Source organism: Xenopus laevis, chromosome 6L, assembly GCF_017654675.1.
Source record: "Xenopus laevis strain J_2021 chromosome 6L, Xenopus_laevis_v10.1, whole genome shotgun sequence".
NCBI classification, from domain to species: domain Eukaryota; kingdom Metazoa; phylum Chordata; class Amphibia; order Anura; family Pipidae; genus Xenopus; species Xenopus laevis.
In genome coordinates, this window is record NC_054381.1 from 153387845 (window position 1) to 153399954 (window position 12110).

The window sequence follows — 12110 nt, forward strand, 5'->3', positions numbered from 1 at the left end:
AAGATCCAAATTACGGAAAGCTTAATTATCTGGAAAACCCCAAATCCTGAGCATTCTGGATAACAGTAAACCTGTAGTTGTGGGTGTGGTTGGTGCAATAGACATGGCTTTGAGTCGAATTAATGGACAAAATCACACCAATTTTAGTTATTATTATTTGGAGATTATCCAAGCTCTCTTAATTCTGTTAAATACATACATTTATAGTAGCATGGTTTATTATCTGTGTAGAGCATCTTTGCTAGGTCACAAATTATGGCAGCTCTGACTCTTACCCATGTTTAATGGCAGATATATAGAATCTAGTCTATATGTACCACTCTTCATATTTAACATTTTTATTTAAACTAATTAATATGAATTAACTTATGCATACTATTATGAAATGGGTAGGGCCACTGCAAAGTCAGGAAGTGTATGGGGGCAGAAGGAGATTATGAGATAATGAATATACAAAGGAAGGGAGATGGGATGGGTATGAGAGGAAAATTGACAAGACTAGAAAGGAATGAAGAAAGGTAATGAGTAGACTGTAAATCAGGGGTCCCCGACCTTTTTTTTACCCGTGAGCCAATTATAAACTGTGATTGACTACTGGTGGCTAGGGTTGCCATCTTTTCATAAAATTTCCACTGGCCGGTGGTGGAGTCGGGAACAAAAGGGGTGGGGCGTGACATAAAAGGGGTGGACCATGATGTAAAGGGGGAAGGACAACAGCACGTGATGGCCAGAAGGCGGAGAAAAGGTATGTTTCAAGCGTATTGGGGGCAGGCCAAGGGCTTTTGTTAGGGGATTACAAATTAACCGTCAGCTACATTGCCGGTAAATTTGCAATAGTGGCCCCGGCCTCGCCAGGTGTATTATCGGCTAGGCCGGTAAAATATCAGCTAGGTGGCAACCCTACTGGTGGCCCGTATGTGGACTGGCAGCCTACAGGAGACTCTGTTTGGCAGTACACCTGTTTTTTTCTATTCAACCAAAACTTGCCTCCAAGCCTGGAATACAAAAATAAGCTCCTGCTTTGAGGCCACTGGGAGCAACATCCAAGGGGTTGGGGAGCGACATGTTGCTTGTGAGCCACTGGTTGGGGATCACTGCAAGTATAAATGATATCTAAACCCACATCTCTAGGGGAAAGGTCCCAATCAACAGTGAGCCAGATCCCTTGTTGTCTATAAGCAGGGGTCAAGTGGTGAAGGACTGACATTAAAGATCTTTAATATCTACATATCTATAGAAAGGTTGCTGCTCCAGAGCCTCTAAATGAGGTAGATGATGGGTTGGGTTTTACTGATAACTTCTCTAGATTGGGTTAGTCAACTAATGGAAAGTGATGTAACATCAGTTCCCTTTTTTAAAAGGCGTGTGCAGTATAGTTCCCAAGCCTGGGTTTAACCAAAGCTTCTAGTATCTATGCCAGGGCCGCTCCGGCCATGAGGCAAGGTGAGAAGCCGCCTCTGGTAACTTTAAGAGCCGAATTTCCGTTTTTTAAAACGGAAATTCGGCTCTTCTAGCGCAGCGAGCGCAATAGCGCTCACTGCACTAGCGATGCGGCCCCTCCTCCACCCGCTCCGACGCTGGTAGTTAGAAGAGCGGAGCAGGAGGAGGGGCGGCATTGGGGCTGCTGCCTCAGGCGGCAGCAGCCCCTGAAACGTGCCTGTATGGTTCCACCATCTGTGTGCCAGATGCATCAATTAGATCTGCACCATTTTTATCTTTAATAATCTTTAATAAAATAGATCTGTGTCCAGCAGCTATAGATGGAGATACTATATGTATAGATAAAGTCTATGTAAAACCCCTGGAATATAGTAAACAATGTAATGTAACGTAATGGGGTCGCAAGGAAAACTACAAAACCATCTTACAGGTGACTAAATCTGCTTCCCATCTGTCTTGATGTGGGCATTGGTTGTACCTTGGTGGCTTGTTAAGGATGCCATAGAAATTGTAGACCCCCCGCCCACTTAATCAACAACCTAATATTTCTACAGTGGTACATAACCTAGGGGTGTCTATGAGAACTAACTTGGATGGAAGAAGTTCAGAAATGAGACTTGAGAAGTTCATATGTTGTGACTAACCAAGTTATTTATGAGTGGAAACTCAACACAAGAGCAACTTTTGCAAAGCTGTTATAATGATGAAGGCAATTTTGCCTAGTCAGAAGTTTTCTCTATGGTATTGAAGAGGATCAAGCAGTTGTGTTGACACAGGGTGAAATAATCTAAGATACTATAGGCGTACTTAACATATTTTCGTAGCAACATTTTGTCTGCATAGGTCTATTAATTCAGACTTTCCCTTCTGAAAGGTCTCTTATTAATGTATTACATTGGTTTGCTTGAGTTGTCAATATTCTCTAATTATTGTCACTATAGACCACATGGTCATAAAAAATAGCAGGTTGGTAAGGGACAACCATGCCTGGTGTCTTGTTAGATCTTATTTGTGTTAAATCAGTGGTGACTTGATTTGGGCCAGTATTCAATGCTCTGAAATACCTGCTCATCCTTAGCTTTTCTTCTTCTTTGAAAATCTAATATTCTGCAAAGTATTTAGCTGTGGCTGGGCACATGTGGTCCGCAGAAAGCAGAAAAAGCTGCCAAAAGAGGAAATGAGACACAAGAGGAAAAATTTCATGAACAAAAACAAAGCTTACACAAATCCACTTGCAATCTAAAAAGTGTACATTTACTGTATTTCATTAACATACACTTTTTTGATGGCTCCATGTAATTTTTGTTCTAGCTTTCTCTACCCCAGAATAATCTAGCCCCACATGGACCACATTGTGCCATATCTGACCAGTTGTGCTTCCAATTTCTATAAATTGATGGTACTGGTAATGCAGGTTTACTGATGTCTCCATGGGAGTGGATGGGTAGAATTAGGGATTTCCATCCCCTTATGAGCAAAATAAGGTACAAGCTCATTGTGTTTGACATTTTAATGAAGCACTAATTTTTGTACCTAGTGATCATAAATCATCTACTGCTTATAATTAAAACATTTTCAGTTCAACACAAAAAAAGATGCCTAATTGTGTTGTTCCAAATCTTTCCCACTCATCTACATCTGGACTGCCCCCCTCTCATTGGTTACTGATACCCAGTTCTCCAGTCCCCGGCTGCCCCTGCGTCTAAAATACTTTCTTAATTAAAGAAAGAACAGGAAATGGTTTATGTTCAGAGTAAAAACCGAGGAGGGGTTTTAAGTCCAAAATCGTAAAAATACTTCCTATCCACTTGTCTTCTTCTAAGGGAGCGTTTCCTGAGCTGCCAAAAAGTGTACGCACTTAATAAAAATAGCCTGCTGTAAGGATCCTCTCCCTGATTCATTGTTTCCCCTCAGACTGTCACAGAGGCACAGGGAAAGGGGCACTCTAGGGGGTCTCTCTAACAGTCAAAATTAACAAACATGGTCAAAGCTGCATGATGCTACAGTTATCTTTAGGAAGTCTGAACAAGAGAGACTGCCTTTGGCCCCTGAAATAGTACAGCCCTACAGCAATCAAAAGTGTTGGGAATGTACCATCTGTAGCGGTGGCGATGTCAGTCACTGAGAGGGTCTGTGGCTGTGGGATATCATGTATAGTAGGGAGAGATTATACCTATAGTAACGGTGAGATAATAGTCTCTGGGAAGGGAGTGTGACTGTGGGATAGCAGGTATAGTAGGGAGAGATGGTGCCTATAGTAGCAGTGGGATAATAGTCTCTGGGAAGGGAGTGTGACTGTGGGATAGCAGGTATAGTAGGGAGAGATGGTGCCTATAGTAACAGTGGGATAATAGTCTCTGGGAAGGGAGTGTGACTGTAGGATAGCAGGTATAGTAGGGAGACATTATACCTATAGTAAAAGTGGGATAATAGTCTCTGGGAAGGGAGTGTGACTGTGGGATAGCAGGTATAGTAGGGAGAGATGGTGCCTATAGTAACAGCGGGATAATAGTCTCTGGGAAGGGAGTGTGACTGGGGGATGGCAGGTATAGTTAGGGAGAGATGGTGCCTATAGTAACAGTGGATAATAGTCCTCTGGGAAGGGAGTGTGACTGTGGGATAGCAGGTATAGTAGGGAGAGATGGTGCCTATAGTAACAGTGGGATAATAGTCTCTGGGAATGGAGTGTGACTGTGGGATAGCAGGTATAGTAGGGAGAGATTATACCTATAGTAACAGTGGGATAATAGTCTCTGGGAAGGGAGTGTGACTGTGGGATAGCAGGTATAGTAGGGAGAGATGGTGCCTATAGTAACAGTGGGATAATAGTCTCTGGGAATGGGAGTGTGACTGGTGGGATAGCAGGTATAAGTAGGGAGAGATGGTACCTATAGTAACAGTGGGATAATAGTCTCTGGGAAGGGAGTGGTGACTGTGGGATAGCAGGTATAGTAGGGAGAGATGGTGCCTATAGTAACAGTGGATAATAGTCTCTGGAAGGGAGTGTACTGTGGGATAGAGGTATAGTAGGGAAGATGGTGCCTATAGTAACAGTGGATAATAGTACTCTGGGAAGGGGAGTTGACTGTGGGATAGCGGTATAGTAGGGAGAGATGGTGCCTATAGTAAACAGTGGATAATAGTCTCTGGAAGCGATGTGACTGTGGGATAGCAGGTATAGTAGGGAGAGATGGTGCCTATAGTAACAGTGGATAATAGTCTCTGGGAAGGAGTGTGACTGTTGGATAGCAGGTATAGTAGGGGAGAGATGGTGCCTATAGTAACAGTGGATAATAGTCTCTGGGAAGGAGTGTGACTGTGGGATAGCAGTATAGTAGGAGAGATGGTGCCTATAGTAACAGTGGATAATAGTCTCTGGGAAGGGAGTGTGACTGTGGGATAGCAGGTATAGTAGGGAGAGATGGTGCCTATAGTAACAGTGGGATAATAGTCTCTGGGAAGGGAGTGTGACTGTGGGATAGCAGGTATAGTAGGGAGAGATGGTGCCTATAGTAACAGTAGGATAATAGTCTCTGGGAAGGGAGTGTGACTGTGGGATAGCAGGTATAGTAGGGAGAGATGGTGCCTATAGTAACAGTGGGATAATAGTCTCTGGGAAGGGAGTGTGACTGTGGGATAGCAGGTATAGTAGGGAGAGATGGTGCCTATAGTAACAGTGGATAATAGTCTCTGGGAAGGGAGTGTGACTGTGGGATAGCAGGTATAGTAGGGAGAGATGGTGCCTATAGTAACAGTGGATAATAGTCTCTGGGAAGGGAGTGTGACTGTGGGATAGCAGGTATAGTAGGGAGAGATGGTGCCTATAGTAACAGTGGATAATAGTCTCTGGGAAGGGAGTGTGACTGTGGGATAGCAGGTATAGTAGGGAGAGATGGTGCCTATAGTAACAGTGGATAATAGTCTCTGGGAAGGGAGTGTGACTGTGGGATAGCAGGTATAGTAGGGAGAGATGGTGCCTATAGTAACAGTGGATAATAGTCTCTGGGAAGGGAGTGTGACTGTGGGATAGCAGGTATAGTAGGGAGAGATGGTGCCTATAGTAACAGTGGATAATAGTCTCTGGGAAGGGAGTGTGACTGTGGGATAGCAGGTATAGTAGGGAGAGATGGTGCCTATAGTAACAGTGGATAATAGTCTCTGGGAAGGGAGTGTGACTGTGGGATAGCAGGTATAGTAGGGAGAGATGGTGCCTATAGTAACAGTGGATAATAGTCTCTGGGAAGGGAGTGTGACTGTGGGATAGCAGGTATAGTAGGGAGAGATGGTGCCTATAGTAACAGTGGATAATAGTCTCTGGGAAGGGAGTGTGACTGTGGGATAGCAGGTATAGTAGGGAGAGATGGTGCCTATAGTAACAGTGGATAATAGTCTCTGGGAAGGGAGTGTGACTGTGGGATAGCAAGGTATAGTAGGGAGAGATGGTGCCTATAGTAACAGTGGATATAGCTCTGGGAAGGGAGTGTGACTGTGGGATAGCAGGTATAGTAGGGAGAGATGGTGCCTATAGTAACAGTGGATAATAGTCCTCTGGGAAGGGAGTGTGACTGTGGGATAGCAGGTATAGTAGGGAGAGATGGTGCCTATAGTAACAGTGGATAATAGTCCTCTGGGAAGGGAGTGTGACTGTGGGATAGCAGGTATAGTAGGGAGAGATGGTGCCTATAGTAACAGTGGATAATAGTCTCTGGGAGGGAGTGTGACTGTGGGATAGCAGGTATAGTAGTAGGGAGAGATGGTGCCTATAGTAACAGTGGATAATAGTCTCTGGGAAGGGAGTGTGACTGTGGGATAGCAGGTATAGTAGGTAGAGAGATGGTGGCTATAGTAACAGTGGATAATAGTCTCTGGGAAGGGAGTGTGACTGTGGGATAGCAGGTTATAGTAGGGAGAGATGGTGCCTATTAGTAACAGTGGATAAATAGTCTCTGGGAAGGGAGTGTGACTGTGGATAGCAGGTATAGTAGGGAGAGATGGTGCCTATAGTAACAGTGGATAATAGTCTCTGGGAAGGGAGTGTGACTGTGGGATAGCAGGTATAGTAGGGAGAGATTGGTGCCTATAGTAACAGTGGATAATAGTCTCTGGGAAGGGAGTGTGACTGTGGATAGCAGGTATAGTAGGGAGAGATGGTGCCTATAGTAACAGTGGATAATAGTCTCTGGGAAGGAGGTGGACTGTGATAGCAGGTATAGTAGGGAGAGATGGTGCCTATAGTAACAGTGGATAATAGTCTCTGGGAAGGGAGTGTGACTGTGGGATAGCAGGTATAGTAGGGAGAGATGGTGCCTATAGTAACAGGGATAAAGTCTTCTGGGGAAGGAGTAGGAGGATGCACCTATAGTAACAGTGGAAATAGTCTCTGGGAAAGGAGTGACTGTGGGATAGCAGGTATAGTAGGGAGAGATGGTGCCTATAGTAACAGTGGATAAAAGTCTCTGGGAAGGAGTGTGACTGTGGGATAGCAGGTATAGTAGGGAGAGATGGTGCCTATAGTAACAGTGGATAAAAAGTCTCTGGAAGGGAGTGTGACTGTGGATAGCAGGTATAGTAGGAGAGATGGTCCTATAGTAACAGTGGATAATAGTCTCTGGGAAGGGAGTGTGACTGTGGGATAGCAGGTATAGTAGGGAGAGGTGCCTATAGTAACAGGGATAATAGTCTCTGGGAAGGGAGTGTGACTTGGGATAGCAGGTATAGTAGGAGAGATGCCTATAAACAGTGGATATAGTCTCACTGTGATACAGGTATAGTAGGGAGAGATGGTGCCTATAGTAACAGTGGATAATAGTCTCTGGAAGGGAGTGTGACTGTGGGATAGCAGAGTAGGGAGAGATGGTGCCTATAGTAACAGTGGATAATAGTCTCTGGAAGGGAGTGTGACTGGGATAGCAGGTATAGTAGGGAGAGATGGTGCCTATAGTAACAGTGGATAAAGTCTCTGGGAAGGGAGTGTGACTGTGGGATAGCAGGTATAGTAGGGAGAGATGGTGCCTATAGTAACAGTGGATAATAGTCTCTGGGAAGGGAGTGTGACTGTGGGATAGCAGGTATAGTAGGGAGAGATGGTGCCTATAGTAACAGTGGATAATAGTCTCTGGGAAGGGAGTGTGACTGTGGGATAGCAGGTATAGTAGGGAGAGATGGTGTCTATAGTAACAGTGGGATAATAGTCTCTGGGAAGGGAGTGTGACTGTGGGATAGCAGGTATAGTAGGGAGAGATGGTACCTATAGTAACAGTGGATAATAGTCTCTGGGAAGGGAGTGTGACTGTGGGATAGCAGGTATAGTAGGGAGAGATGATGCCTATAGTAACAGTGGATAATAGTCTCTGGGAAGGGAGTGTGACTGTGGGATAGCAGGTATAGTAGGGAGAGATGGTGCCTATAGTAACAGTGGATAATAGTCTCTGGGAAGGGAGTGTGACTGTGGGATAGCAGGTATAGTAGGGAGAGATGATGAAATTATAATAGTGCAGGTCTCTTCCATGTTTTCTCTACTAAACATAATAGATACTCTCCATAGATATCTCACTGATGGGACAGAAGCAGGAAGCACCACTGAGTACTCTGGTTAATTATCGGTAATAGATCTGAGTTGGTAATGGCTTCATATGATCTGGAAGCTAAATGGTTGAGTCAGGAAGCCTGATTATAAAAAAAAACATTATCAAAGTTTGAGGCAATTGTGGATCTTGTTTCATATCTTGGGAGGAGAAAAAAAACATTATATTAGGAGGAGTAGATGAAATCTATCTGTAACTAGATACTTACAACAATATCCATTTCAACATACATTCTTACATTGAACGATGGAATTCATATCTAATTGAATTGTGATATCTAATAGCAATATGGCATTCTGTGCTGAATGAATAAATGATCATTATGAGATATTGGCCTATTATAGCTAATTACACCTCACCTATATTATACAATGATGGCAGGCAAAACACAAAGTATAAAGAGAAATATATATATAAAGTATGTACATCTTAACTCGTGCTGATAATGACTTCTTCAGGGAACTTGAGAGCAGGGCAGGCAGTAACCCTTCCAACACCTTCCTCTTGTCTCTGTCCTATATATTAGGTACCTATCTAGTGCTACCAATCCCTATTTCTGTAGGGAAATAAGAGAGAGCAGACAGTAACCCTTCCAACACTTTCCTCTTGTCTCTATATATTAGGTACCTATCTAGTGTTACCAATCCCTATTTCTGTAGGGAAATGAGAGAGAGCAGGCAGTAACCCTTCCAACACTTTCCTCTTGTCTCTATATATTAGGTACCTATCTAGTGTTACCAATCCCTATTTCTGTAGGGAAATGAGAGAGAGCAGACAGTAACCCTTCCAACACTTTCCTCTTGTCTCTATATATTAGGTACCTATCTAGTGTTACCAATCCCTATTTCTGTAGGGAAATGAGAGAGAGCAGGCAGTAACCCTTCCAACACTTTCCTCTTGTCTCTATATATTAGGTACCTATCTAGTGCTACCAATCCCTATTTCTGTAGGGAAATGAGAGAGAGCAGGCAGTAACCCTTCCAACACTTTCCTCTTGTCTCTATATATTAGGTACCTATCTAGTGCTACCAATCCCTATTTCTGTAGGGAAATGAGAGAGAGCAGACAGTAACCCTTCCAACACTTTCCTCTTGTCTCTATATATTAGGTACCTATCTAGTGCTACCAATCCCTATTTCTGTAGGGAAATGAAAACAGAGCAGGCAGTAACCCTTCCTACACGTTTCCCATGTTTCTATTTCTATATATTAAGCACATTTTTAACAATACAACACTGCGTTGTGGGTAAAAACTGTGCTTGCAATTTTACGTAGCACACTGCACTTGCAGTTGTCAATGAGCTTTAATATCTTTCCTTTGCCCCCCCTTGTCCCTACTCTCACTCAGTAACCCTTTCTATACCATTTTGCCCCTTCCCCTGTCACTCATGGGCATATAATGACAACAATGTGCACAAAGAAGTGTCTCTTTTATTCACAGACCATGTGATCAATCCCTGATTTTTTTTTTAATGTGCTAAAATGACACAAATATTTTTTCTGCTGCAGCTGCACAACGGTAGAAATCTTTCAGATCCTTTTGCTGACAGTCTTACCACTGCCACTTACATAAACCAGTATTTTCAGCAAGGGAATGTTCTCTGCTATGGTCCCTCTCTTATGTGTATCTCTTTAAAAGAGTGCACTGCATTGAATCATGTGCGTGCAGTCAGAACTTTTAGTGCACTCCGTAACTGCTTGTGTGCACTGGTATTAATGCCCGTGTGTTAGCAAAAATCTAACGCGACTGTTAGATATTTCAGTAAGTACAACAGTGCAGCTTATGAACCTTTGATGAACTACACCTCCCAGCCAAAGTAAGTTAATTTATTACTTTACATTGTCCCTTAAGTTGGGGCCCCTGAGACACTCTGTGCTGCCCTACACTAGTTCTGTCCATACATTGCTCCTGAAATAGTCTGATAGTGTTAAGTCTGTAATTAATCCAGCAGGACCCCAGATCACCCCACAATATGGCTGTACCCCCACTCATTCACATACTTAATCTGCCTCCTGCAGAACCTGAAAAAAGAACTTCTGCAAAAAGATTCCTTTGTCTGACTTGACTTTAAATTTATACGATTCACTGTCTAAAGTTCTCCTATAAGGTGCTCTATATCTCTATTATAATATATATACAGTATATATATATACACATACAAACAGCATTGTCCATTCATCAGTATATTTAATCCCACATTTCTTCAACCCTAACATCACTAACTGTATAAAATTTTACATAAAAGCAGATTTCATTTCCAGGTTATTGTAATAAAATCCTTAACCCCTTGTTTCTTAACCTTAAGCCCCTAAATACTGCCAGACTTTGATTCCCCGAATCAATTAAGCCTTGATTATGTTACAATGATGCAAGCAGTGTTCCTTATAAATCATATTTCCCCCTTTATTACCCGCCGTAGAGTGCACCAAACTCTTAAATCCATTTCTCGTTTGCTTTCATTCATTTGACTCTTTTTCCTTTGGGGTCGGCAGCAAACTGCTTTAAAAAAAACCACACTCACCAGAAACCATCCAGTTCCAAATCCCATTCCAGGCTCTTGTCGTCTCACCATTAAATCCATTATTCCATGTTTCGAAGGAAAACAGAATTCCATACAGGGAGAGGGAAAAAAATATTCCGAAAAGTGTAACCCACAGAGAGAGCGAGAGAGAAAAAAAAGTCTGAACAAATTTTTCTTTTGTAGAATCCAAAGCTCTAAGTCAGATCATTCCTGGGAAGTGTTTGGGAGAGATCCATGCAGCCTCCTGGTTAATGTAAAACACTGGAAAGAGAGAGAGGGGCAGGAAGGGGAATCAGGCATGTGAGCAGGAATAAGAGAAAAAAAAACTGCCTTTTTTTTGGAAAGCCCTTGGGTTGAAAGCAGAGGGATTTCAGGAAATTCAAACAGTCCAACAGGAAATCTGAACACTACACAGACATTCCACCATCTGGAGAGTTAAGGGCACAGAGTTATATCCTGCTGAGCTCGGCCTTGGGAGCCCAAATGTACATTATCCCTCGTCAGATATTCACATCACTGCTTGTTAAAGCAATATATTGATTTATAGAGGGACCACAACTCCTCTGCCCTCCTCTCTTTCTAGGTTATTTATGATGCACACGGCTCAGCCTCGGATACTTTGCATATACATAATTCATCACAAGGGAAATGTACAGGAGTTGCTAAAAAGTGTCCGGCAATGGGACTGGTTTTACTCTAAACTTTATTGGAATACTAACCATGTACCTAGAGTTGGGGTGTTATAATATGATCATCCAGTGGTTTCCGGTGCCACTTTGATGTTGCTAAACTACAGTTCATCCCTTTACAGCAGTGTCTCCCAAAATGGGAGGCTGCCCTCTTTGAGGGGGCCTGGAGCAATGAGTACCCCCGCCTCTTATATATAAGAGCATTCCACACCATCCTTTATATTAACTTGAGATCCCACCATGAAGGCCATGCAAAGAGATATTTCAGGTGAAATATTCCTAAATATTCTTAGAACTATGGCCGACATTTTCCTATATCTGTATGATAAATGAGCTAAGTGGGACTTTGTCCAATAGTTGGATTTTCAAGGGGGGCTTGAACCAAAAAATGCCAAAAAGCATTGCCCTACACAGACAACACTCAGCAACAGAAGATACATAAATATGTATCTATTTAATTGCATCAGAAGCCAGATAACCTGTCTACAGTATATGGTTCTGGAGTAGGGGAGGATATTGGAGTACCAGAAAGAACCTAAACAGACATGAGGAGAACAACAGAAAGTACCCAAACCAGAATAAAATTGAGAGCCCCGGCTCTACAAGAAGAATAACCAAAGGGTCACCTAATAAAAATGTCCTTTAGGGTTATACCAGAGATATGGTCTGGCCAAAGGTAACCTCTAAGGCCAGGGGATGAGGATATTTCTGTCTATATCTTACCCTAAAAGTGACCCTGGTTGTTATGTCCATGGCCCCATCTGATTATAGGGTATTTAGGAACAGCTGGGGGTCATATTAATGCCTAGGATGCTTCCAAGAAACATGCAAGAAAACAAGCAACGTAATGTAACTGATATATATGAAAGTGTCACA

The 12110-nt window shown here is 42.8% G+C and overlaps 1 protein-coding gene across 4 annotated transcripts in view; it reads right to left on the minus strand.

Annotated features, from left to right (window-relative positions):
• Positions 1-10790, minus strand: part of asap1.L (ArfGAP with SH3 domain, ankyrin repeat and PH domain 1 L homeolog) — a 190142-nt gene extending 179352 nt beyond the window's left edge. For 2 of the 4 annotated variants that reach the window (XM_041566640.1, XM_041566643.1), the window contains exon 1: positions 10546-10790. The gene's annotated coding sequence lies outside the window, so the exon portion shown is untranslated. The remainder of the gene's footprint in view (positions 1-10545) is intronic. The other 2 variants (XM_041566644.1, XM_041566641.1) reach the window with 1 other exon arrangement.
• Positions 10791-12110: the final 1320 nt, after the last annotated feature.